Here is a 26,009-nt window from a genome sequence, read left to right on the forward strand (position 1 = left end):
AACAGCTAGTGTGAGAGAGGTTATGCACATCCACTGTTGAATTACTGGATATTTAAAGTCACAAGTAATCCACTCTTTATTTAACTATTTGATTTTGCTCACTAACAATGACTAACATCGACTCAAAATGCCAGTGAAAGGATATACACTCCCACAGTAGCACAATCACTGACCAATACCTCCTCTGTGACGCTGCTGACTGACCACTGCGCTCTAGGCAGGGGGTCGCACGCACACAGCAATAGCCCGTACTGGCGTGAAGGATGCAGGAGCCACAGACGCCGCTTCCTGCCCCCCTCAGTACGTGCCTGTTCCTCACACTGAGGCGAAGCTCCGCGGGCGCAGCTGGTACGCGGGGGAACTAGCTCCCTCGCCCCGGAGGACGGTAAGTGTGCATGCCGTGTGCATTCTGGTGGCGGAACATGCCATTTATCCACACTAACATAATGAACAACAATAGTTCACAGCAAGTAGCGACACCCGTCACATCTCTGCCCAAACTCCAGTTACATTGTAAGAACAATAGGCGATGCCCTTGCAGCTGCACAGTGAATTTTACCAGACTTTTTAAGTATTTGCATTATTCTGCTGCGGCCATAGCTGTGCTGTATGCGCGGTGCATGGGCTCCCACAGCTCAGGTGAGTCTGCATAGTAGAGAATACACTGCTGTGACTTGTGGTACAGGATAATGGTGACCATGTATGACGTGCAGAGGTCTAGTACAGGACAGTTACATGGCCACATATTGCTGTAACGTGTAATTTTTTTTGAAGCCTGGTGATACCTTATTGCAGGTATGTGTCTCTTCTATAGATTAAATGTATTCATGTAAATTACTACTGAAATTCATAAATTTAATGTGCGGCATTCCGGAAGGTCAGGGCCCCCAGACTGCTATCAGGTTGCCATTATAGGTGATTTATTGCCTGCATGATGATGCATCGCCTCTGGTGCTCCTGATATGTGAGCACTAAAGGGTTAACAGAGTCCCAAGCCCTTACATGCAGTTGCTGGCACGGTTCCTCTGACATGTCAGGGAGACGCAGCTAATTGGCAATGATTAGGTATGTCTGAGAGCCGATTCCCTGTGATTTCAGCACACATAATTGTTCTGTGTAATCCAGCCTGTCAGAGGTCTTTCATCTCCCCGAGAGATCACAGGCGATGGGTCTGTGCAGGCTGGGTCTCATTCAGCCACACACGGCTCGCCTCATCCACCTTTGCGAGGGAATTCTCCCAGCGCTGTTGTGACTAGTTGGTTGAGGATTATGTGTTATATTGAGGTCACCTGTGCGTTCCTGCCCCATGATTGATTGACTGGAATTAATTACGTTGTCAGAGCTGTAATGGAAGTTAAGATTGCAGGCTCTGATAGATGCAAGGAGCTAGCAATTCTGCCTGTTTCCTGCTGAGATATAGCTTTATAACATACAAGTGATGTTAATGTGTATATATTTCTATAAACTAGACAGTGTTCTAATCTCATGGTTTTTATAATTGGTGAGTTCTGAGGTTTTGTGATATTAAGGAAAACTACAATAAATATTTCAGAATATGTAATGTACCCCCACTGTAATTTTATTTGAAGCCTGTTAGAAGCCCTCTCAGATGTCTGCTTCCTATAATGTAGAAAGCATGAGGCTCTTATATAGCTGCAGTCCTCATCTTTGACAACTAATATTCTAATAATTATCTCACACACACCTTGCAAGTGCCTTTATTAGGTGGGGTAGTACTGATTTTCCCATCGCCCCATCTGTGGACAGATCTGTCCCATGATAGGAAGATTGGGACTCGGATATCTAATGTGTATTACAACTCTGCATTAGTACCTGAAGACCACCCATTCACAGCAGTGCACTAGGCTTTCCCTCAGGGGACATGATGATCACACACCCATTCTAAAGTAACAACGACCTCTGCCCCTACTTCTGGTTCTAAACTGCCTGTTCAAACACTCTGGAACATTGGTATTCGCTTCCTTTCCTATAATGTTATTAGTACATGGGGGTCTTTGTAGTTCCCCATGGTAGTGCAAGACTGACTTACAAATATCTGCCTTCTGTAATATGTAGATGAGTACATTAGGAATAAATGGAAGATATAAAATTGACAATAAGCAGTGATATGCATTTCTTTTTTTAATTAACATTTATATTGCATATACATACTCAACAGTTAGAAAATGTGCCCGGAGGAGCAGGTCACAGCTAGGGGAGCTCCTAGGAATTTTTTCTGGTTTTATTGTTTTCTGAGCTTGTTAGGTTACAGGAAGGCTGCTGGTAATAGCCTCCCTGCTTCATGGGACTTAGGGGGGGAGTAGGAACCAACTCTTGAAGTTAATGGTTGTCTATCTCCACTGACAGGACACTGAGCTCCTGAGGGTGCTGATCGCAAGCCCACAAGGTGATCACTCACTCCTGCAGCACGGCCGTCACCCCCTAACAGAGCCAGAAGAAAGAAGAGTGGCGAGTACAACGCCGGCATCTCGGTTAGCGGGTCGCCGTCGGGAATGGCGGCACAAGGGTAGGAGCGCAACTCTGACAAGGCTGTGCTCCGGCAGGCTCAGAAACTTACTGTGTAGGCGCGTGAGGGGCATCCTGGGCCAGCGCAATTCACCCTAAACTGGTCACTAGACTAATAGGAGCTAAACCCTGCTGTTAGCGACACACACCTAAGTCCAGTATAAACAACTTAGTGCGGGAAGCCGCGCGCCATTGCAAGGAGCGGGGCTTCCTCTCCGAGCGGATCCAGCACTCACCAGCGCCATTATCTCCATGCAGATCATAGGAAAGAGACGCTGACAGGGAGCGCTGCCCTCCAGATAACTCCAGCAATACCTCTGCGATACCAGGGTGTTATGGACAGGGGGGGTGGGTGTGTGTGATTATAGTACTAGTTACCCTAATAAGGTTAATTAGTCATCGCCAGGCTTTTATCGTAATAACTGCCTACAGGGGCGCTGTGTGGCTGGCTCCTTATACTCTGTGACTCTCTGAAGGTACTCTGGGGGAAACTGTGTCTGACATTTTTCTGTGTGTGTGTGTATGTGTGTGTATCCAGTTTACCATGTCTAAGGACTCTGTGTCCTGTGCTGCAGAATGTGTATCTTCTCCTGAGGAGTCTATCCCATGTACTCAGGACTGCAATGTGCTTTCCCAGCCTTCTGAATCCAAACCTCCATGGGTGGATTTATTAAGGGGAATGATATACCAGATTTCAACAAGGATGTCACATACTGAGAAAGAGACACAGTTTTTGAGAAAATCTGTAGAGGATTTGAAGTATTCAGTCCCCGCTACTTCCGCAAAAACACCACCTACATACCCGAAATACGTACACTTGCCCAGATAATGCAAGTTGACACTGATACCGACTCTGATACAGGGGACGGTGATGGTGATATGCAGGGGGGAGATGCATCCCTTGCTAGATAGGTGCAGCTAATGATTGAAGCCATTAGGGATGTTATACATATTTCTGAGACGGTATCTGAGCAGGACGAGGAATCTTACTTTACCGAAAATAAGAAATCCTTGCTTACCTTCCCTGCTTCAAAAGAGTTAAACTCTTTATTTGAAAAATCCTGGGAAAAGAATTCTCATTGCTTTTCCTTTCCCTGAGTAGAATAGAAACAAGTGGGAACACCCACCTATAGTAGACGCCTCTGTATCTAGGTTGTCTAAAAAGGTGGTTTTACCTGTCCCTGGTTCAACCGCCTTAAAAGAGCCGGCTGACCGCAAGATTGAGACTATGCTCAAATCACTATACACCGCTACTGGCGTGGCTTTATGGCCCACTATTGTTTGTGCGTGGATTTCTAAGGCCATAGTAAAGTGGTCAGGCACATTACTAGAGGACTTAGATACTATGGATAGGAGTGACATTGAATTGTTTTTACGTCACATACAGGTTTCATGGTGGAGGCCATGAAGGACTTTGGCATGCTGAACGCACGGGCTACTTCCATGGCGGTCTCGGTGCGCAGAGGACGGCGGATGCAGAATCCAAGAAAAGTGTGGAGAACCTACCATTCACAGGTCAGGCTGTGTTTGGGGACGCATTGGATGCGTGGATCTCCACGGCAAATGCGGGTAAGTCAACCTTTGTTCCCTCAGCAACACCACCGACTAGGAAACCTTATCCTACGTCTACACTGCATTCCTTTCGGACCGCAAAAGTTAAGAAGTCCAAACCCCCTTCCACTTTCTTTAGGGGTGGTCGGGGAAAATCCAGAAAACCTGCACCAACAGGTTATCAGGAACAGAAACCGGGTTCTGCTTCCTCAAAATCTTTAGCATGACAGTGGACCTCCCAGCCTGGAGATCAGGCAGGTGGGAGCGAGACGAAAAAATTTCAGTCACATCTGGGCGTCTTCCTGCCCAGACCCCTGGGTAAGAGATATTGTTGCCCAAGGGTACAGACTAGAGTTTCAAGAACTCCCTCCTCACAGATTCTTCAAATCTGGTTTACCAGCTTCGCTACAAGAGAAAACACTACTGCTATAAGCACCAAGATACAAGTTTCAATTCTGGTCCCCTATGCGGTGCTGTAAAGGTTAAGTGTATACCTTATATGCACAGGAAAGAGAAAAAAAAACAGCAGCGCTTGAGGGAGCAGAGGTGAATAATTGGAATGGAGAGCTAGAATTTATATATAATATATGAATTCATTAAATTTCACAAACACATATATAATGTGGACATTGATACAAAAAACACGTGTAGATAAAACAAAGTATTCCTTAAGATAAAAATTACTGGTTCACTGAATCAGCACAATTAATAAATGTGCACTTATAGGCACTCGGCAGGTGCAGATCTTCAGAGCTTAAAAGCCATAGTATTAGGCTGATACAGATAAGCACGCTCAGTATGAGGCCAGGCTGAAATAAGAGGTCTAAATAGCAACTGTAGCAAAAGTTATTAATACGGGTGAGACAATTGTTGCAAAATGTCTCAGCAGTGTTCCTTTATGTGGTTATACCTTAACAGTGTTTTCACAGAGGGACTCCCAATACAGGCGGTGAGGAATGATGTTTCATTGTACTGATGATCCACTGGCTGAAGCGACCACCTCTGTGTGACGCGTCAAGGACTCCTCCTCCTACCTTACTGGTTCACGGCTCAGTCGAAGCAGTCTCATCCACCCACTCCGTCAACACAGAGGTGGTCGCTGCAGCCTGTCTCAACAAACAGACCAAGGCTCTCATTTGCGGTGCATCCAGGTAAGCCTATAACAGGACCTACGCTCCTCCCTCCAAACACAGGAGTGGGCATTGCATTGGACTCTACCCGAGGACGCTCGGGTTCACCAGCCAACGGGAAGAGGTAACCAAACACCTCACACCTGGTTTCCTGCATTCTGCCGCAGCAGGCATCAGTACAGTGAAACATCATTTCTCACCGCCTTTATTGGGAGTCCCTCTGTGGAAACACTGTTAAGGTATAACCACATAAAGGAACACTGCTGAGACATTTTACCAGCTTCGCTGACAGAAAGTGCTATCCTACAGGAAGCCATTCAAAAATTAGTAAAAAAAAAATGTTATTGTTCCATTTCCGCCTCACCTAAGACACAAGGGTTATTACTCAAACCTGTTTTTGGTACCGAAACCAGACGGTTCGGTAAGACTGATATTAAACCTAAAGTCTTTGAACCCATACTTGAGGGAATTCAAATTCAAGATGGAGTCTCTGAGAGCGGAGATCTCAGATCTGGAGGAGGGGTAATTCCTAGTATCCCTGGATATCAATGATGCGTAACCTTCACATTCCAATCTGGCCGTCTCACCAAGCTTATCTCAGATTTGCGCTACTGGACTGTCACTATCAGTTCCAGGCACTGCCATTTGTCCTCTCCACAGCACCGAGGGTGTTCGCCAAGATCATGGCAGAGATGATGCTACTCCTCCGCAGGCAGGGAGTGAACATAATTCCATATCTGGATGATCTGCTGATAAAAGCATCTTCCAGGGAGAGGTTGTTGCAGAGTATTGCTCTCTCAACTCGACTACTCCAGGATCACGGATGGATCCTGAACCTTCCAAAGTCACATTTGGAGCCGACAAGGAGACTGAACTTCCTGGGGATGATACTAGACACGGAAGTGCAGAGGGTGTTTCTACCGGTGGAGAAAGCGTTGGTGATCCAATCAATGGTACGGGATGTCCTGAAGCCAGCCCGGGTATCGGTTCATCAGTGCATTCGCCTTCTGAGGAAGATGGTAGCCTCCTACGAGGTTCTACGGTACAGAAGATTCCATGCTAGGTCATTCCAATTGGATCTCCTAGACAAATGGTTGGGATCACATCTTCATATGCACCAGCGGATACGTCTGTCGCCAAAAGGCAGAATTTCACTCCTCTGGTGGCTGCACACTTCTCATCTACTCGGACTTCCTCAGCAGACACGATATCATCCAGGAGAATGGGGCCTCCACCCGGAGGTGTTCGCAGAGGTCACATGCCGATGGGGTGTACCTCAGATAAACATGATGGCCTTTACCTCAACAGGAAGCTTCGGAGGTACTGTTCCAGGTCGAGAGACCCACAAGCTTCCTGGTAACTCCGTGGATGTTCCAGTCAGTGTATGTGTTCCCTCCACTTCCACTCATCCCAAGGATTCTCAAACTAATAAAAAGATCAAGAGTTCTGGTCCGGACTGGCCAAGAAGGGCTTGGTACGCGGATCTTCTGGATTTACTGCTGGAGGATCCGAGGCCTCTTCCTCTTTGCGAGGACCTTCTTCAACAGGGGCCATTCGTCTATCAAGATTTTCCATGGCTACGTTTGATGGCATGGAGGTTGAACGCCAGATCTTAGCTCGGAAGGGCATTCAGAACAAGGTCATCCCTACCCTGATACCAGGCTAGGAAGTGAGTAACGTATAAACATTACTATCGGATTTGTAAAAAGTATGTGTCTTGGTGTGAATCCAAGAAGTTTCCTACGGTGGAGTTTCAACTGGGATGGCTTCTCCTCTTTCTGCAAGCAGGTGTGGATGTGGGCCTACGCTTAGGCGCCATAAAGGTCCAGATTTCTGCCTTGTCCATTTTCTTCCAGAAACAATTGGCTTCTCTCCCTGAGGTTCAGACATTCTTGAAAGGGGTTCTGCACATCCAACCACCCTTTGTGCCTCCTACGGCACCTTGGGATCTTAATGTGGTACTGCAGTTCCTGCAATCGGATTGGTACGAGCCCTTACAGGAGGTGGATGTCAAGATTCTTACTTGGAAGGCGGTCACACTGTTGGCATTAGCATCTGCTAGACGTGTGTCGGAATTGGAGGCATTGTCGTGCAAAAGCCCCTACTTGATTTTCCATGAGGAACTCAAAACGCGTCAGCAGTTTCTTCCAAAGGTTGTGTCAGCTTTTCATATCAACCAACCTATTGTGGTGTCAGTGGCTACTGACTCCACAATTACCTCAAAGTCCTTGGATGTTGTGAGGACTTTGAAAATATATGTGGAGAAAACTTCTCGTCACAGGAAATCTGATGCTCTGTTTGTCCTTTATGTTCACAACAAGGTTGTATGTCCTGCTTCTAAGCAGACAATTTCTCGCTGGATCAGGTTCACTATCCAGCATGCTTATTCTACGGCAGGCTTGCCGTGTCCAAAATCTGTTAAGGCCAACTCTACTCGTAAAGTGGGTTCTTCCTGGGCGGCTATGAAGCTTTGCCTAGCAGCTACTTGGTCAGGGTCGAACACGTTTGCTAAGTTCTACAAGTTTGATACTTTGGCCTCTGAGGACCTAAAGTTTGGTCAATCTGTTCTGCAGGAACCTCAGCGCTCTCCCTCCCATACTGGGAGCTTTGGTACATCCCCATGGTACTAAATTGAACCCCAGCATCCTCTAGGATGTAAGAGAAAATAGGATTTTAATTACCTACCGGTAAATCCTTTTCTCGTAGTCCGTAGAGGATTCTGGACGCCCACCCAGTGCTTCGTTTTCCTGCATTGGTACTTGGTTAAGTATTGTTGGTTCAGTCGTTGCTGAATATTTTCAAGTTGGTTAACTAGGCTTTCTTTTTATTATGTGTGAGCTGGTGTGAGTCTCACCACTATCTGTGTTTTTCCTTCTCTCGAAGTATGTCCGTCTCCTCGGGCACAGTTTCTAGACTAAGTCTGCTAGGAGGGGCATAGAGGGAGGGGGCCAGACCACACTATTAAACTCTTAAAGTGCCAGTGGCTTCCAAGGGACCTGTCTATACCCCATGGTACCCAATAGAACCCCAGCATCCTCTACGGACTACAAGAAAAGGATTTACCGGTAGGTAATTAAAATCCTATTTTCAGTCCGTCACATCAGTCCCTGCCCCAGAGAAGCTTATACCCCTTTTCCACTGCAACCTGGAAAATTGCCTGGGCTATTAACCTGGCAATTTTCTGGGTCTCAGCTCCGTGGTTTTACACATTGACATGCAAAAACCTGGGATTTTGAAGCCCGTGGAAAAGAAGGGGTACTCCCACATAAACACTACAGTTCATTTTTTTTTTATCAGAATGCAATTAACTAACCAGTATAGTTTGGAGTGTGGGAGGAATCCCACATAAACGAGGGGGAAACATGAAAATCCACCTATACTGTAAAGGGTCTTGGGGGTCTATTCATAAAGCTCTGATTTGCAGAAAACAGGGCTTTTCTGTGCTTCGTGCTATTCATGGAGCAGGTTACTGTGGAGAAGTCCCTGACTTCTCCAGCGGCACCCCCACTCTGCAGCTGAATTGCATCACCATACTTTTGTATGGAGAGTGCAATTCATGAAAGAATGGATAGGTCTGCTTTCCGTTTCTCCATGTAAATCAGGTTCACCATCCCGGGGTTGCGCAACCTGCCCTGCACCCGTGCTAGCTCCGCCCCCTGACCTCCCAGCAGCCCCTGCTGCCTCCTGGTTGGTCAGCCGGGGGCGCAAGTGCAGACTGACACCCCCCCCCCCCCCACCCCGGCTGTCTCCGCGCATCGGAGAGGGGACTGCCTGGAGAAGACGTCACCGCTGGACTCCTGGATTCCGCAGCACATCACCGGATAGGTGGTTGTACATGAATTGCTACTTACAGTATTACAGTCAGCTATACATCGCATCAAAGCGATATAAGTAATAATTCTGTTTTCATTATTTTTTCATGAATTAAACCTCTCTGCAGTGCGGCAGCTAGCTAACAACCACAAGATGGGCAGGAATGGAGTTTCCGTAAAAAAATGGAATGGAGTTTCCGTAAAAAAAACCCAGAATCTCTAAACGTAAAGAAATGCAATATTGGTTTTAAGGTTTCCTGCTGGGAACACATTGGCAGATATATTGGCCAATCAATTGATCTGCAGGTGTGGACAAGCAGTATACTGTATATCACACTTGCCTACTCTCCCGGAATGGCCGGGAGGCTCCCGAAAATCGGGTGACCCTCCCAGCCCCCCGGAAGAGCAGGCAAGTCTCCCGATTCGTGGGGTCCCCCCTGCCTGTCCGCCCACTTAGTGTGTAAAGTGGGCGGTCCGGGCAGTTGATGACGCGATTCTTGCTGAATTGCATCATCATAGCCACGCCCCCCTGCAGTGTAATGCCGGTGATCGCGGCATTACAGAGCAGGGGCGTGGCTTACAAGAGGCATCATCATGACCCCGCCCTTGCTCCGCCCCGTTCCACCCTTTCTCCGCCCGCCTCCGGCCCACCCCCTCCTCGACGTCACAGCCTCCCCTGCCCGCCCTCTGAGCCGACCTGGCTGCTCTCTCCCGCAGAGAGCAGCCAGAATGTAGGTAAGTATGCTGTATATATGTGAACAACGTCTTTCACAGACATATTGCATCTGCTGTACAGCACAGCAGATGGCCAATATATCTGCAGATAAACATTTTCCACATTTTATGTTACAGCCTCATTCCAAAAATTGAATAAATTCATTTTTCCCCTCAAAATTCTACACACAATACCCCATAATTACATCGTGAAATTTTTTTTTGAGATTTTTGCAGATTTATTAAAAATAAAAAACTCAAAAATCACATGTACATAAGTATTCACAGCCTTTGCCAGGAAGCTCAAATTTGAGCTCAGTTGCATCCTGTTTCCACTGATCATCCTTGAGCTGTTCCTACAGCTTAATTGGAGACCACCTGTGGTAAATTCAGTTGACTGAACATTATTTGGAAAGGCACACACCTGTCTATATATAAAGTCTCATACTTGACAGTCCATGTATGAGCACAAGCCAAGCATGAAGTCAAAGGCATTGTCTGTAGACCCCTGAGACAGGATTGTCTCGTGGTACAAATGTGGGGAAGGGTACAGAAAAATATCTGCTGCTTTGAAGGTCCCAATGAGCACAGTGGCCTCCTTCATCCGTAAATGGAAGTTGTTCAGAACCACCAGGACTCTTACTAGAGCTGGCTGGCCGTCTAATCTGAGTGATCGGGGTAGAAGGGCCCTAGTCGAGGAGGTGACCAAGAACTTGATGGTCACTCTGTCAGAGCTACAGCATTCCTCTGTGGAGAGAGGAGAATCTTCCAGAAGGACAACCATCTCTGCAGCAATCCACCAGTCAGGCCTGTATGGTAGAGTGACCAGACAGAAGCCACTGCTTAGTAAAAAGCATATAGCAGCCCACCTGGAGTTTGCCAAAATGCACCTGAAGGACTCTCAGACCATGAGAAACAACATTATCTGGTCTTATGAGACAAAGATAGAACTCTTTGGCATGAATACCAGGCATCATGTTTGGAGGAACCAGGCACCGCTCATCACCAGACCAATACCACGCTACAGATGGTGGTGGCAGCATCATGCTGTGGGGATGTTTTTCAGCAACGGGAACTGGGAGACTAGCCAGGATAGAGGGAAAGATGAATGCAGCAATGTACAGAGACATCATGGATGAAAATCTGCTCCAGAGCACTCTTGACCGCAGACTGTGGCGACGGTTCAACTTTCAGCAGGACAACGACCCTAAGCACACAGCCAAGATATCAAAGGAGTGGCTTCAGGACAACTCTGTGAATGTATTTGATGGTTTCAGCCACAGCCCAGACTTGGAGACATGTGAAAATGGCTGTGCACCAACGCTTCCCATCCAACCTGATGGAGCTTGAGAGGTGCTGCAAAGAGGAATGGGTGAAACTGGCCAAAGATACTGTAGGTGTGCCAAGCTTGTGGCATCAAATTCAAAAAGATTTGAGGCTGTAATTGCTGCCAAAGGTGCATCAATAAAGTATTGAGCAAAGGCTGTGAATACTTATGTACATGTGATTTCTTAGTTTTGTATTTTTTTTAATATTTTTTTTAAATAAAGTATTTTTATTTCGAAGGAGAGTAGTTTGCATACAGACATTGCATAACAGGAACACAATAAACACGTAATGACATGTCCTCATCGGGGAACAGCATTCTCTTTCGACTTATTATCAAGCTATGTCATTTGCTCAGAGGCGCATAGGAATGTACAGTTATATATACCATTATTTTGCATAATCCGTACACTCTAGTATTCATGAAATCACATTATACTTTGTTTTGGTTTCCCCCCCCCCCCCCAAATATAACACTTACGGCCAACCCGTCCGAGTAAAACCTTTTAGAAAAGAAGAAAACAATCAGAAACCAAACACAGAGAACCCCGGAAATAAAAAAAAAACCAAAGAGACCAAGACCATTAGGGGGAAGAGGACGCATTGGGGGACACTAGCACTCTAACTCCTACCCTGTCCAGCTGGGCACAGATCCACCCTCTCATTCACAACCCATTGGGTGAGAGGAAAGCCTATGGCCCTAGAAGAGCATAACTTGGCAAATCCAGGACTTGTTAGTAACCCTATCACCAGTAAATTGTAGGGTCTGGGACGGAGTATATGGATTCCAGCCATGGAGACCAAATTCTTTCAAATTTAGCGGAGGCATTATGTTTCATATAAATGTATCGTTCCTTAAAAACAGTGTCGTTTATTAGTGCCTTAAGAGCGGGGAGTGTAGGGCCCTTGGGGGCCATCCATAGCCTTGCAATGCTCACCTTCGCCATTGCACATATGTTGCGAGCATATAGGCCCCCTGGACCAGACACAAAGTCAGAGCCACCCATTCCCAGGATGCAAAATTGCGGAGTAAGCATGGCCTCGTCCACCCCTGTGTTCCCCAGAATCGATCCGACCCCCGCCCAGAAAGCCAGCAACACCGGACAATCCCAAATGAGGTGCCAAAAAGTACCTGCAGTCATCCCACACTTAGGGCAGTCACCCACACGACCCGTCCCGAATTTGGCCAGACTGGCCGGGGTCATATATATTCTATGCAAAAGGAAATATTGTATCTGTTGATACCTGATGGATTTGGTAACCGTGCACGGAGTTTCCAAAGCAAGGGCCCAGTTCTCTTCATCTATGGGGCCCAGATCCTGCTCCCATTTGACACGGAGACGTGTCAAAGGATCTGTATGGAGTTTGGCGAGTAGATAACCATAAGCATGGGAAATCATCTTAACTCGACCCAGCAAACCTACAAAGGTCTTAATGGGAAATGGTATAATTTTAGGGGGGGAATTGACAAATTGGGACTGCAAGGCATGTCTGAGTTGGAGGTATCTAAAAAAAATAGGAGTTAGGCAAATTAAACTCATCTTTTAGTTGTTGGAAGGATTTGAGCGTATTATCCGTATAAAGGTGATTTATGGAAATCACTGATTTAGGGCCCCAAACTTCCCTCCCCTCGAGCGCATATAGTTCAGGAAGCCATTTAGAATACCAGAGGGGGGTGTCCGGGTCCAATCCATCAAATTTCAAAAGAATTTTTAGTGCCTGCCACACCTTCATGGCTTGGTATATAAGAGGAGGGAGGAACCGGGCCAAGCTCCCACTCAGCAACACCTGCAGGGGGGATAAGTCGGGGAAGTAGCATTGGACAAATACCCAGTGTAGAGAAGTGACGCCAGTATCCTGCACCCATGCACTAATATGAGACAGCTGAGCGGCATAGTAGTACATCTGAAAGTTTGGCAAGGCCAGACCTCCGTCGCTGCGCAGCCTGGTGAGAGTGTTCAGTTGTATTCTAGGACGTTTGCTAGCCCATATTAAAGAAGACAGGACACTATTCAATTTTCTAAAGAAGGATGGATGAATATATACAGGGGATTGCAGAATCACATATAGAATCTTAGGTAGTATCATTTTTACGAGGCTGACCCTGCCAGATACAGTCAATGGAAGCTTACACCAAGTCTTGGATTTACGAGTAATTTGTTGCATGATCGGATCAAGGTTCAAAGGTGTAAAGTCAGAGGGGTCATTGGTTACCTGAATCCCAAGATATTTAAATTTTGCCGTCCAACATAGCGGTAGGGAGATTTTAGGAACAGCAGGGGGGGGGGGGCAATCACAGGCATAATAGAGGACTTAGACCAGTTAATATGAAGGCCTGAATATACACCTCAATCAATTGCAACAATGTAGGCATAGACCTGGTGTAATCCTGCAGAAACAACAGCATGTCGTCAGCGTAAAGGGCAATCCTATCCTCACGAGGGCCGGTATGAATGCCCACTACGCCTGGGTGGGACCTTATTAGACAGGCCAAGGGTTCGATGGCCAGGGCAAACAAGGTTGGGGACAGAGGACATCCCTGCCTGGTCCCGCGAAACAGGCGGAACGAGGGAGAGATATAGCCATTCACCGAGATCCTGGCAGTCGGGTGCTGATAAAGCAATTTAATCCATTTTATAAAATTAGGCCCGAAACCCATAGTTGTCATGACCTCCCATAGATAGGACCACTCGATACTGTCAAATGCCTTGGCGGCATCCAGCGAGACCACTACCGAGTCAGAGGGGAAGTCATATGGGATTTGTAACATGGTATATAATCTACGTAGGTTAATAGAAGTGGACATCCCTGGCATAAAGCCGGTCTGGTCGGAGTGGATAATGGAAGTAATTACGGTGTTGAGTCGAACTGCTAGAATCTTTGCCAGGATCTTAGCGTCAGTGGGAATCAATGATATCGGTCTATAGGATTCTGGGGATCTATGGTCTTTTCCGGGCTTCGGGATCACTATAATAATCGCCTCCGCCATAGAGGGGGGAAGTTGATCATTAACAAAATATCAGAATACAGGGCGTGAAGCCTAGGACCGAAGAAATCAATGTGGGTCTTGTATACCTCTGAGGGGATGCCGTCATAACCCGGTGCCTTGCCGCTGGGAGACAAGCCAATAGCCGCCGTTACCTCTTCTAGAGTCAAGGGTGCCTCCAGCATCTCAGAGGCCTCCGGGGGGAGTGTGGGTAGGGGAATATTACTTAAGTAAGCGGAGAGGTCTGATGTCGAGTCTACCAGTTGTGAACTGTAGACCTCAGCATAGTAGGAGCGGAATAGCTGCGCAATTTCCGGCGTGGTGTTCACAAGGGCGCCATCGCTACCGGTCATCTGAGCAATTGTAGAACCTGGGCGGTCACTGTGCACCAAGCGAGCCAACAGGCCACCTGGCCTATCGCCCTGCATATAAATATTAGTAGCCTGAAATAGAAGCGAGCGCGAGTTTTTATCAGACAGATGGGCCACCCATGCCGACTGGGCCGCCAGCCAGCGTACCTTCAACGCAGGGGTGCCATCCACCAAGTATCTAGATTCCAAATCCCTGGCGTCACTCTCAAGGGCTCGCTCTCTCTCCCTGCAGGACATTTTGAGGGCAGAAATACGTATAATATACGTTCCCCTTAGGAATGCCTTAAATGAATCCCAAACCACTGTTCCGGGGGCCGAGCCTACATTGTCAGTAAAGTATCCCTCCCACTGAGTCACCTGGTCAGAGCAGTCACCCATTTGCAGCAGCCAGGAAGGATGCAGTTTCCAATAGGATTGACCCCTCTGGCTCACCATAGCGAGAGTCAACACCATAGGGGAGTGATCAGATATACCCCGGGCCTCGTACTGGACGTCAATCACCCTAGGGAGAAGAACGGGGGAGAGTAAGGTCAGATCGATCCTGGAGAACGAACCGTGCGTGCCAGAGAAGCATGAAAACTGTCTAGTCGTAGGGTGCCGAGCTCTCCACACATCCACCCACTGCAAATTATTCAGAAAATCAGCAAATTTAGTAGGACTAGAGCGGACCCCAGCAGCCTGCGGAGAGCGCCATCTGTCTAAAGCTAAATTCATGACATTGTTAAAGTCACCCAAGCAGATTACCGGGGTGACCGGAGAGGAGGCTATGAATGAAGCGGCTTGCTGTAGTACATCGTACGAGAATGGGGGGGGGATATAAACCGCCAGTATGTAATAGGGTTGGGAACTTAGTCTACATTCAAGGAACACAAATCGACCGTATTTGTCAGTCTTGACCGATACCAGCTCAAATTGGACCGATTTCTTTATCAGGATTGACACACCCCTGGAGGAAGAGGAGTGAGAAGCGTGATAGGCCCAGCCCACCCAGGGTCTCCTAAGTGACAGTAACCTATTCCCCTCCAAGTGAGTCTCGCAGAGACATGCAACATCCGGGCCATATTTCCGAAGTGTAGTTAAAGCTAAGGAACGCTTTATCTTATTATTTAAACCTCGAACATTCCATGTCAGAAATTTCAAATTAGCCATAGATCTGGTAATATTCTATGTAGTAACCTAAAGATACAGTCCAGCGAATATTCCTGGAAATTGTTAGTGAGGGTAAGAACAGTGCTATACTACTCAATCCCTGACTCTCAATCGACAGTATCCAATGCATCAGACATACTTCCCACATCAAAATGAATGTACTCCAAAACAAATTTAAGCATGAGAAAAATAACAAACTATAGAAAGAAAAAAACTTGTGTAAGGCACAGCAACAAGCTGTTCGCTGAACTCTCCCCCCCTCCCCGTATACCACCGCTAACTTCGACATACTTAAATCCCAAACTACCGTTTCTATCTCTCAAGGGCTAAATACTAAACAAAACCCTTAACCAAAAACAAGCGATCAAGAGAAAGAAAAGTCCTGAGCCACCAACGCCAAGGGGGGGCTCCCTGGACAATGGGTAGATGCCTCTGGTGGTCCCAACCGATCATTAGACAGTGCAGGGCCTCAATCCGGTGCCATCTGGCGCGCTCCCGGTGCATATCTGTCCAGCCATTGGGCCGCCTCTCTAGGGGAATTGAAGAATTTGGTTTCCCTGTCCGCTATCACCCGGAGTCGGGAGGGGAATAGCATAGAGTAGGAGAGGTTCAGGTCTCTGAGGCGCCTCTTGATAGGCATAAACTGGGCTCGATCCTTCTGGATGTCCGCGGCAAAATCAGGAAAAGCAGACACGGTAACCCCGTTCCTGGTTAGGGGGCCTTTTGTGCGTCCCAACCGGAGGACCGAGTCACGGTCCTTATAATGCAGAAATTTGGCGATGAAGGTGCGCGGAGGGGCGCCAGGAGGTAGAGGACGAGATGGTATCCGGTGTGCACGCTCCACCGTAAACTGTGCCGTGAAGGATTCAGTGCCGTACAGTTCCTTAAGCCATGACTCCAGGAAGACCTTAGGCTGGGAGCCCTCCTCCTTCTCCGGCAGGCCCACAAAACGCACATTATTTCTACGCAGCCTTCCCTCCATATCTAGTAATTTGGATTGAAGGGATGTTACGTGCTGGGTTACCGTGGAAATAGATTGTTTCATAGGACCGCACATATCCTCCAGATTCGAGACACGGGTTTCTGCCTCTCCCACTCTCTTTCGTATGCGCTGGACGTCCTGCCGAAGCAGTGAGAGATCACACTGCACTTTCTCCATCTTATCTGAAAGACGCTGTTCCGATCCAGCTATTGCCTCCAGCACTTGTTGAAGGGATGGAGCCGCGGGTGTGTTAGGGGATTCAGCAGCTGTTGCAGATGGGGAGTAGGAGTGGGACGGAGAGGCTCCCTGCGAAGCGGCCTGCGAGGCCCGTTGGTTTAGTGGGTTAGGTTGTCTAGCAAATTTCTCCAGCTTCGCCGCAGCCGTGCGCTGGCCGTCCCGAACCATGACGGACAATAGGTAGTAACAGACACTCCGGTATAATCTCAGGTCAAAAGCGTAGAAGGAGACATCAGCAATGAGTGAATTTTAGGGTTGTAATAAGCAGAAACACATCCGCAGCTGGTCTCTAAAGTAGTAGGCAAATGTAAAAGAAAGTACTGGCAGCGTCCCAGAATATAGGTGAGAGCAGGAGTGATGCAGTTATTTAGTTTGTAAAATAAGACAGCAACTGAAGTAAAAGTGTAAATTGATCCCAGGAGGTAGAAGTCACTCACCAGTTACATACCAGGCAGCCTTTAAGTGAGAGTATTCCCTCTATGACTGGAAGCAGCAGTCCAGAGCAATGGGGCCATTCATGCAGCTATCCACGAAATGGCCGCCACACACAGTGCCCTTTTCTCCCCTCCAGGATTTGCTGGGTACGTTCCGAAAGGTCAGGGCCCCCGATCTGCAGCCCACAAGTAGGAGGGTGACCAACCGTCGTCCCCACACTGCCCCGCGGCGTCCAGCAGCGACAGCGGCCCGTCTCTGAGGCCCCGTGCACAGCGCGGCCGGGAATCTCCAAAATTGAGGCCGGGGATCCGGAGGAGGTATAGGCCGCAAATCCGGATGTATGTCTCCTCGGCCGTACAGACCCCGGGGAGAGCGGGGAAATCGCCTGCCGGTGCCCTGCAGCGTAGGGAAGAAAAGCAGGGTATTCAGGCACACCAAAGGGGTCAGGATATTACAGGAGGATGTTTAATCCAGGGAGCTCCCGGGATCTGCTTCCTATTCCTGTGCTGCTGTGGCCACGCCCCCCCTAGTTTTGTATTTTTAATAAATTTTGCAAAAATATCAAAAAAACTTTTTTAACGTTGTTATTGTGGGGTATTGTGTGTAGAATTTTGAGGGGGAAAAATGAATTTATTCCAGTTTGGAATAAGGCTGTAACATAACAAAATGTGGAAAAAGTGAAGCACTGTGAATACTTTCCAGATGCACTGTATCTCAAGCTTTGCTAAACACCCCCCCCTTTATCACACTGTTACGAATTTGTAGGTGTAGAGCATTATCATGCAGATCCTACAGTTTATAAGTAATAATATACATGTACTTTTTATGAAAAGGCACCTTTAACTGCAACACTTTATGCTTTTTCCAAGAGTAGGTCATACACCTGAAACTTCTTTAAGAGCTGATCAAGTTGCCAGCACAGGGGACAAATGGAGCTACAGTAAATATAAACCCCCAATTCTGTAAAAACATAACTAGTATGAACTTATGCACATGTGAAAACTTATAATAGCAATACTCAAATAAGCACTTGCAATAGCATGCATTTCTAGACAAAAGGGTCAACTATTTTCTACACAGATTTTTATTTGTTATTTATCAAAAGCAACTATTTAATAGGAATATCAGTCATGAAAGTGCTGACGTTGTCTTCTTATCATTATTGCCATCTCAGGGCAGCAATAGTGGAAGGGGTAGGGGAAAAAAATAAAAATTATATATATATATATATATATATATATATATACATACAGTATATTTATTATTAACATAGGTTTGGGGATGGCTGGGTCTTCCTCTAGCAATATGTATCTTTCCTGTTATCTGCCCACTGCTGCCGTTGTCTGCCCACTGCCTCCTGTTATGTGCCTGCCCGCTTCTTGTTATTCACTGAACTTTGTAAATCTGAACACAGTTGCCCACATGCATTCAGTGGAATCCATGTTGGGAAAGGCACAATTTAAGAACAAAAGCGTTTGGGGCATTAATAGGAGCATGTTGTATTCGTACCTATGTGTATTTATAGTGGAGGGCATATAACAGGAAAGATCCGGAAATAATAAAGTACAGTCTACAAGTTAAACGACTGATCTATAGAATAAGAGTTCTAGCAAACTTCATGTGAAAAAGTTTGTGATTTAACGTACGAACAAGTGTTGCTACAAATGGAAGGCCTCAACACACAACTTTGAAAGGACACTATTTTTATAAAGACACCTCCAAGGTCTGAGCCAAAATGGAAGTTGCAACATAAAAATTCTGAAATGTCACACACAACACTGTAGCACACTAATAATACCCCTTTCACACTGCCAATGCCGGATCCCACCCATGAATTGGAAACGGGTCTTTCCCGGGTAGGATCCGGCATTGGCAGCTGCTGCAGGCTTCCCCGACCGGGCAATATGCCGGGTGGGTTGCCATAGCAGCGGGGGCGGAGACCGCGGCGAGGACGGAGATGGAGGTGGCACTGGGAGATGAGATAATTTCCGCGCCACCTCTCCCTGCTGTAGTAAACGGGTCCCGGGACGCATCGACCCGGGAGTCTGTTTACGCAGCTACTGACCCGATATTCAACCCGGGTATAACATTGCTTTATTCCCGGGTTGAATTGCCGGGTCAGGCGACCCGCGATTCCGGCTATGCCCCTTTCACACCGCTCACCGACCCGCCAATGTGCCGGGTCGATAGCAGGTTATTTGTGCGGTGTGAAAGGGGTATTACATAGTTATCAATCTTTAAATAAATCAGATTACATGCATTATATAATGTACATTCCTGTCATATTAATATTTATCACTAAATAAATCTGGAATCAATACATTCAAATCATTGGATCCTTCAACATCTTGTTTCCTTTCTGCAAGGCCCCATAACGTTCACATTATTTTTAATACTTTGATAAGGTATAAAATGCCTTGTTGCATGTAAAGATGATAACAGACAAACACTTTTGAGGAAAGCAGCTATATAATGTGCACCTCATTGTCTTTTATTTAATTCTACTTTGTCTTATGCATTGCTTAAATTAGCAATTGGGGTATGCTGAATGCTTGAAACACTTCCTAGGGTGCGATTCAATTTTTCCCCCCCAGACTGCCACTAGGTAACACTTGATGGAGCAATTCAATTGTTCAGAGCCTGCCCTAACTAATATGATGCCCTAGGCAAGATTTTGGCTGGTGCCCCCTAGCACCACCGCTAGTTCCGCCTCTGACCCTGCACCCCTTTCCCAGCACCATCACCCCACACCCATAGCAGTCCTTTTTTTTGTTTTCCTACCCCCTGTAATTTAAAAAAGAACAGTGTGCACATTCGGCACACAGCCCAAAAAGGTATGTGTTTTTGCTGGCAAGGAGCATGGCCAAACAATAGTACCCCCAATTCAAATTATGCCTCACAGTAGTGCAACTTTATTCACAATTTATCATGCAATAGTGTCCCTTATTCACATTACATCACACAGTAGTACCACTTTACCTTATATACTTTACTCCTCACAGTAGAGCCCCTCATTCACATAACATCATACTGAATTGCTCCTTATTCACTTTACACCACACCATATTGCTCTTTATTCTCATTACACCACACCATATTGCTCTTTATTCACATTACACCACACCATATTGCTCTTTATTCTCATTACACCACACCATATTGCTCCTTATTCACATTACACCACACCATATTGCTATTTATTCACATTAGACCACACAGTAGTGCCCCTTCTATACGTTACACCACACAGTAGAGCACCTTATACACATAATGCCACACATTGGTAATGCATTTATACACATAATACCACACAGTAATGCCCCTTACACATATGACACATTATGAATGTCCTTATAAACATAATATGCCTTACACATTATGCCAACCTTTATTAATGCCCTTATACACATAATTTCCCTTACACATATGCCGCACATTGTTAATGCCCTTATACACATAATGACACACATAATGTCCCTTACACATATGCCGCACATTATTAGTATCCTTATACACATAATGACACACACAGTGCCCCTTACACATATGTTACACATTATTAATGACCTTATACACATAATGACACATATAGTTCCTGGCGTGACAGCTCTGCTAATGTCGGGTGCCTATTTTTTATGAAAATGCATCTTATTTGCATTGCTATGTGGCTAGGATGCACAAGCATCTTCTGCTGATTAAAATGATATGTGGCATGCCTATACATGCCAGCGACTGTGGCTGTATCTGCATACGAAATTCTACACACAGAATATAGGCATGCCGCATATCATTTTAATCAGCAGAAGCAGCTTGTGCCCCTAGGCATACCAGATGCCCTAGGCAATTGCCTAGTTTGCCTATGCCTAGGGCCGGCTCTGCAATTGTTGCTTTGTTTGGAGCACATGCTACTGGGTGTCACATTTCTGCTTGCTGCCTCCTGAGGCGGCGAGCAGAAATGTTAGAAAACTCTGTTTGGGTGCCCTAACCAGGAGTTTAGATGGGTTTAGCTGATGTATGCTGCTAAACCTGGTCTAAGTGGGCGTGACAAGCGTGATAAATAATGGGCGGTTGGAACAATTTAATTCAATTTAATTGCTCTGTTGGGAGCCAATTAATTATAGCGGCTCCCATAACAACTGAACAGCCCCCCTAGAGTTCCTCAATTATAAATCTATGGGCCGGATTCAAATGTCCCGCCACCCCCCCCTTTTCTCCGCGATTGTACCTGGCCGCAGATATTCTATTGTTGCTATTGATGGGTGCAACAAGTTCATTTCAGCTCGCTACCCCGTCCGTACTGAGCTCAGTGGGCCCCGTTTGGTATCGCCTTGCCCTATACTGTCACAACTGAGGGCTGGTGCTGACCAGGGGAAGCCTCAATTGTAGGGGCTGAGGTATATGTGAACCTGGGAGGCAGTACAGGGTTTTTAGACATGCAGGGAACCTTTACCACAGATGCCCGAAGGCGTGACCACGACAACAAAGGGAAGTTCAAAGGTTTTAGTGAAACTCAGCTCACAAGCATATGTCAGCAGTTAGCAATATTAAGAACAGCATATAAATCACAGTTCCCAGGAGTGCATATATGCAGTCTGTAGGTGTGGTATAATTAAGCACAGTCTTGTAGGACTTGGAGATGATATGTCCTTACCAACACCGATGCACTGGGTAGCTGATGGGAAACAGAAGCTGATGACTGAACTGCCGGGAAATGCAGGATAGAACCGACACAGGTGGTGAGCTGTGAAATGGTGTCAGATACCAGTGTAATGGAAGATCAGACGCAGAAACACTGGTGATGCTAGAGATCGATGACAGAGCACCGATGGTGACTTGGGATCAATGGCAGAACACCGATGGTGACTTGGGATCGATGGCAGAACACCGATGGTTACTTGGGATCGATGGCGGAACACCGATGGTTACTGGAGATCGATGGTGGAACATCGATGGTTACTGGAGATCGATGGCGGAACACCGATGGTTATTGGAGATCGATGGCGGAACACCGATGGTTACTGGAGATCGATGGCGGAACACCGATGGTTACTGGCAGGGCACCGCTGGAAGCTGGAAGCCGGTGTCGGGTAACTGCCAGTCACAGGGTGCAATGATGAGACACTGCAGAGTCAGGCTGTACTGCAGAGAAAGTCCATGGAATCACTGAAGACAATTGAAGCACTGACATCTTTCCACCCCAGGAACAGGATATTTATACCTGCTGGGAAGCAGGGATTGGCTGGCTGATTAAGCAGAGTCTAGAGTGCAGCTGCTGGATAATTAGGCTGAGACCAGAGTGCAGCCGATAAGCTGAAAGGTAACATGTGACTAGAAAACATGGCTACGCCCATGTTAGCTTTTGGAGGGAAAGATTGTTTGTAACTTGAATGTGAGCTTTAACCATGAAGCTGCCAGAATCACAGTAAAGAGATTTGAGACAATGAGATGCAGCGTGCTGCACACAGACAGTGCAGATGGAATCCAGGCTTGGAACGCTGGGACAGTCTCAGGAGGCATTTGGAAGGTAAATACTGATAAGGAATTACCTGGATCATGACAGCTGGTTACTAAGGTAATACTAATAAGACTATATAGTCAAAATTGTAAGAAAAGTTAGTGCAGATCGCAGAGTGAAAGTCAGTTGAGAAATAACCAAACCGAGGCTTGAGATACATGATTAATATGCACGAAATACGTAAGTGAAGGAATCCTCAAATAGAGGCTTGGCTAATGAGAGCCTATAAATAGGTCCAACATGATCAAGGCTTGGGACGCACGAAGTAAGAGTGCGGATGCGCAGGACGGCGCAGAGATGCAGACGGTGCATGATATATAAAACACAGGAGCAGGGCTCAAAATGTGTCTGAGGAAGCCGCTGAGAGTGTTATTACAGGCGGAGAAGCGCGTTATACATCACAAGGAGCCCACACATCACTTAGGCTAGATGAAACCACGGACCCCATGTGTATTGGAACAATCAGCAAACCAACAGTCCCGGCTCAATCAGCATGGCTGTCTATCTATAAATAAACAGCAGAGGCTAAAGGGGACAAGCTGCATTTGTGGAGCCAGGGGAGTCAAGTGGAGAAAGGATTTTATTTGAAATGGCCACAGTGGGTGAGATAATGACCATTACATGCATGTAGGATCTTGATCACAAGTTGTGCACAGCTGTGAATTACGTGACTTAACAGCCCTACCATTATTGGAATTACAATAGCCTCTGAACTGAGGGCATTTACGCTTTGAGGTTATATGGTTATAATGCAAATATAAGAAGAAGTGTGATACATGTTCTCAAGCCTTGCAAATTCCAGTGCAAATTAATTTCAGTGAGAATACCATGTACAGTTTTTAATGTATGAATATTATTGTGTTTTATCAGAGAATAAATATGTTTTTTTTAAATATATTACACATGACCGTTTAGAGTAGGGGTGGGCAAAATACGGCCCGCTGGCCGGATGCGGCCCGCAAACCGATACTGTCCGGCCCACTGCCTCCCACCAGCGAGCAATGACAAGCGGCCCGAACGGCTGAGCTGCTTGTCATTGCTCTGAGCTGCAGTACCTCCAAGCTGCCGGCGGCGCCTGTCTCCCCTGCTGCTGCGTTGTAGCAGCCTCCTCCCTCCTCAAAAGTCCCCAGTGACAACGTCTGGGTTCAGCCGAAAAGGGGTGGAGCTACGTGCCGAGGAGGGGGCGGGGCTACACGGGACCTCAGGGGGCGGAGCTACACGGGACAAGATCCAGACTTGTACAGAATAGATCCATCCTTCCTGCCACTGCCAGCCAGCCAGATCAGTAAAGTTAATGGAAAAAGTGAGTGAGAGAAAGAAAGGGGTGTGTGTGTGTGTGATAGTGTGCGTATATTTGTGTGTGCGGGCAGTGGCGTCAGTCTGTTTTTAGGTTTGGGGGAGAGATCTTTAGCTCTCGCTGTACCAACCCCTCCCGTGTTCTGTCACCATGTCACCCCCGTGTTCTGTCACGTATAACCCCCCCGTGTTCTGTCACTGTCACCCCCCCGTGTTCTGTCACTGTGTCACCCCCCCGTGTTCTGTCACAGTGTCACCCCCACCGTGTTCTGTCACCGTATCACACCCCCCGTGTTCTGTCACCGTGTCACACCCCCCGTGTTCTGTCACCGTGTCACACCCCCCCGTGTTCTGTAACCGTGTCACCCCCACCGTGTTCTGTCACCGCGTCACACACCCCGTGTTCTGTCACTGTCACCCCCCCTCCCCGTGTTCTGTCACTGTCACACCTTTCCCCAGGGGCCATAAGACACTGGATAATTTGCTTGCTGCACAATAATTATCCTAAGTAAAATGTTAATGTGCAAAAGGGGGCTCTACCTGCTGTAATGTGTAAAAGGGGCTCTACCTTCCATACTGTGTAAAAGGGGCTCTATCTGGTGTAATGTGTGTAAGTGGCGCTGTGTGGCGCAATTTGAATAATGGAGACTATTGTGCAGCCTAATATGAATCTGTATTATTTTTTGCCCACACCCCTTCCACATGAAGCACGTCCCTATATTTTTGGCAAGTGGGGGGAGCTGCTATTTTCTATGTGGCCCTCGGATACTGACAGGAAATGTCAAGTGGCCCCTTAGCTGAAATAATTGCCCACCCCTGGTTTAGAGTGTTGTTTGTGATTTAATCACAGATTTATACATTTATTATTGTAGTGGAAATAGCACATCCCCAACTGCTTTTATATATATATATATATATATATATATATATAAAATCATTCCATGGTGCAGCACTCGTGCTGATCTCAGAAATAAATGGACTTCAAGTCCATTTATTTCTGAGATCAGCACGAGTGCCGCACCATGGAATGATTATCAAGTTTATTTTGTGAGGGCACCAGCGACAGTAATGATCAAGGCTAACACGGAGTGCCGGACCACAGCTGCCACATATATATATATATATATATATATATATATACACGATGTCCGGCACTCCAATACTAACTTGAAACACGCCCGGTGCCCTCACAGCCAAATTAAGATGAATAGAAGATAATAACAGGCGGCACTCACAGCTTGATGGACACTGATAAATAAACGGCCAGACTCCGTGAAGATAGATCAACGTTTCAATTTATAAAATTGTCGTATCCTGACGACAATTTTATAAATTGAAACGTTGATCTATCTTCACGGAGTCTGGCCGTTTATTTACCAGTGTCCATCAAGCTGTGAGTGCCGCCTGTTATTATCTTCTATATATATATATATATATATATATATATATATATATATATATATATACATATATATTTATATTTATTTTTCTTTCTTTTGATATAAATAGAGGTTGGCAATTACCTCATTAGGGGGAAGCAGCAACATTCACTAATGAGAAATAAATTAAACTTAAAAAGATATGATTCCACCAGCAGGTTAGCGCATATCGTGTTCATTTGTGTTTCTTTTGTGCACCTTGCGATCCCAATGCAATTACGATGCGCGGTTCTGCACAGTTGGCATCGCAAGCCTAGATAGACTGTGCAGGCAAGTTAATTTTGACTATCTCGTAGAAAAGAGAGTCAAAATTGACACTTAGCCAACATCGCACATAGTCATTATTGCAAGCACAGTCATTAAGTGCTTGCGATACCGACCTAACCCCTATAGCATAGTGAGAATCCGGTTTAGCCCGAATCTCACCATGTGTACACACCTTTATATCACTCATGGCCGATCTTCCATCTGAGCTGGCAAATTCCCGCAGAGACAGGGAAATGTTGCGCAGACAGGTCGACACGGTTGAGCCAGCCTGGG

The 26,009-nt window shown here is 46.5% G+C and overlaps 1 long non-coding RNA gene across 1 annotated transcript in view; it reads left to right on the top strand.

The window, feature by feature from the left end:
* The first annotated feature begins 299 nt into the window (after positions 1-299).
* The window catches only part of LOC135055071 (uncharacterized), a 596,275-nt gene continuing 570,565 nt past the window's right edge, over positions 300-26,009 (top strand). Inside the window, exon 1 of the long non-coding RNA XR_010243638.1 lies at positions 300-385. This is a non-coding gene — a long non-coding RNA (uncharacterized LOC135055071). The remainder of the gene's footprint in view (positions 386-26,009) is intronic.

This window comes from Pseudophryne corroboree, chromosome 3, assembly GCF_028390025.1.
Source record: "Pseudophryne corroboree isolate aPseCor3 chromosome 3, aPseCor3.hap2, whole genome shotgun sequence".
NCBI lineage: Eukaryota > Metazoa > Chordata > Amphibia > Anura > Myobatrachidae > Pseudophryne > Pseudophryne corroboree.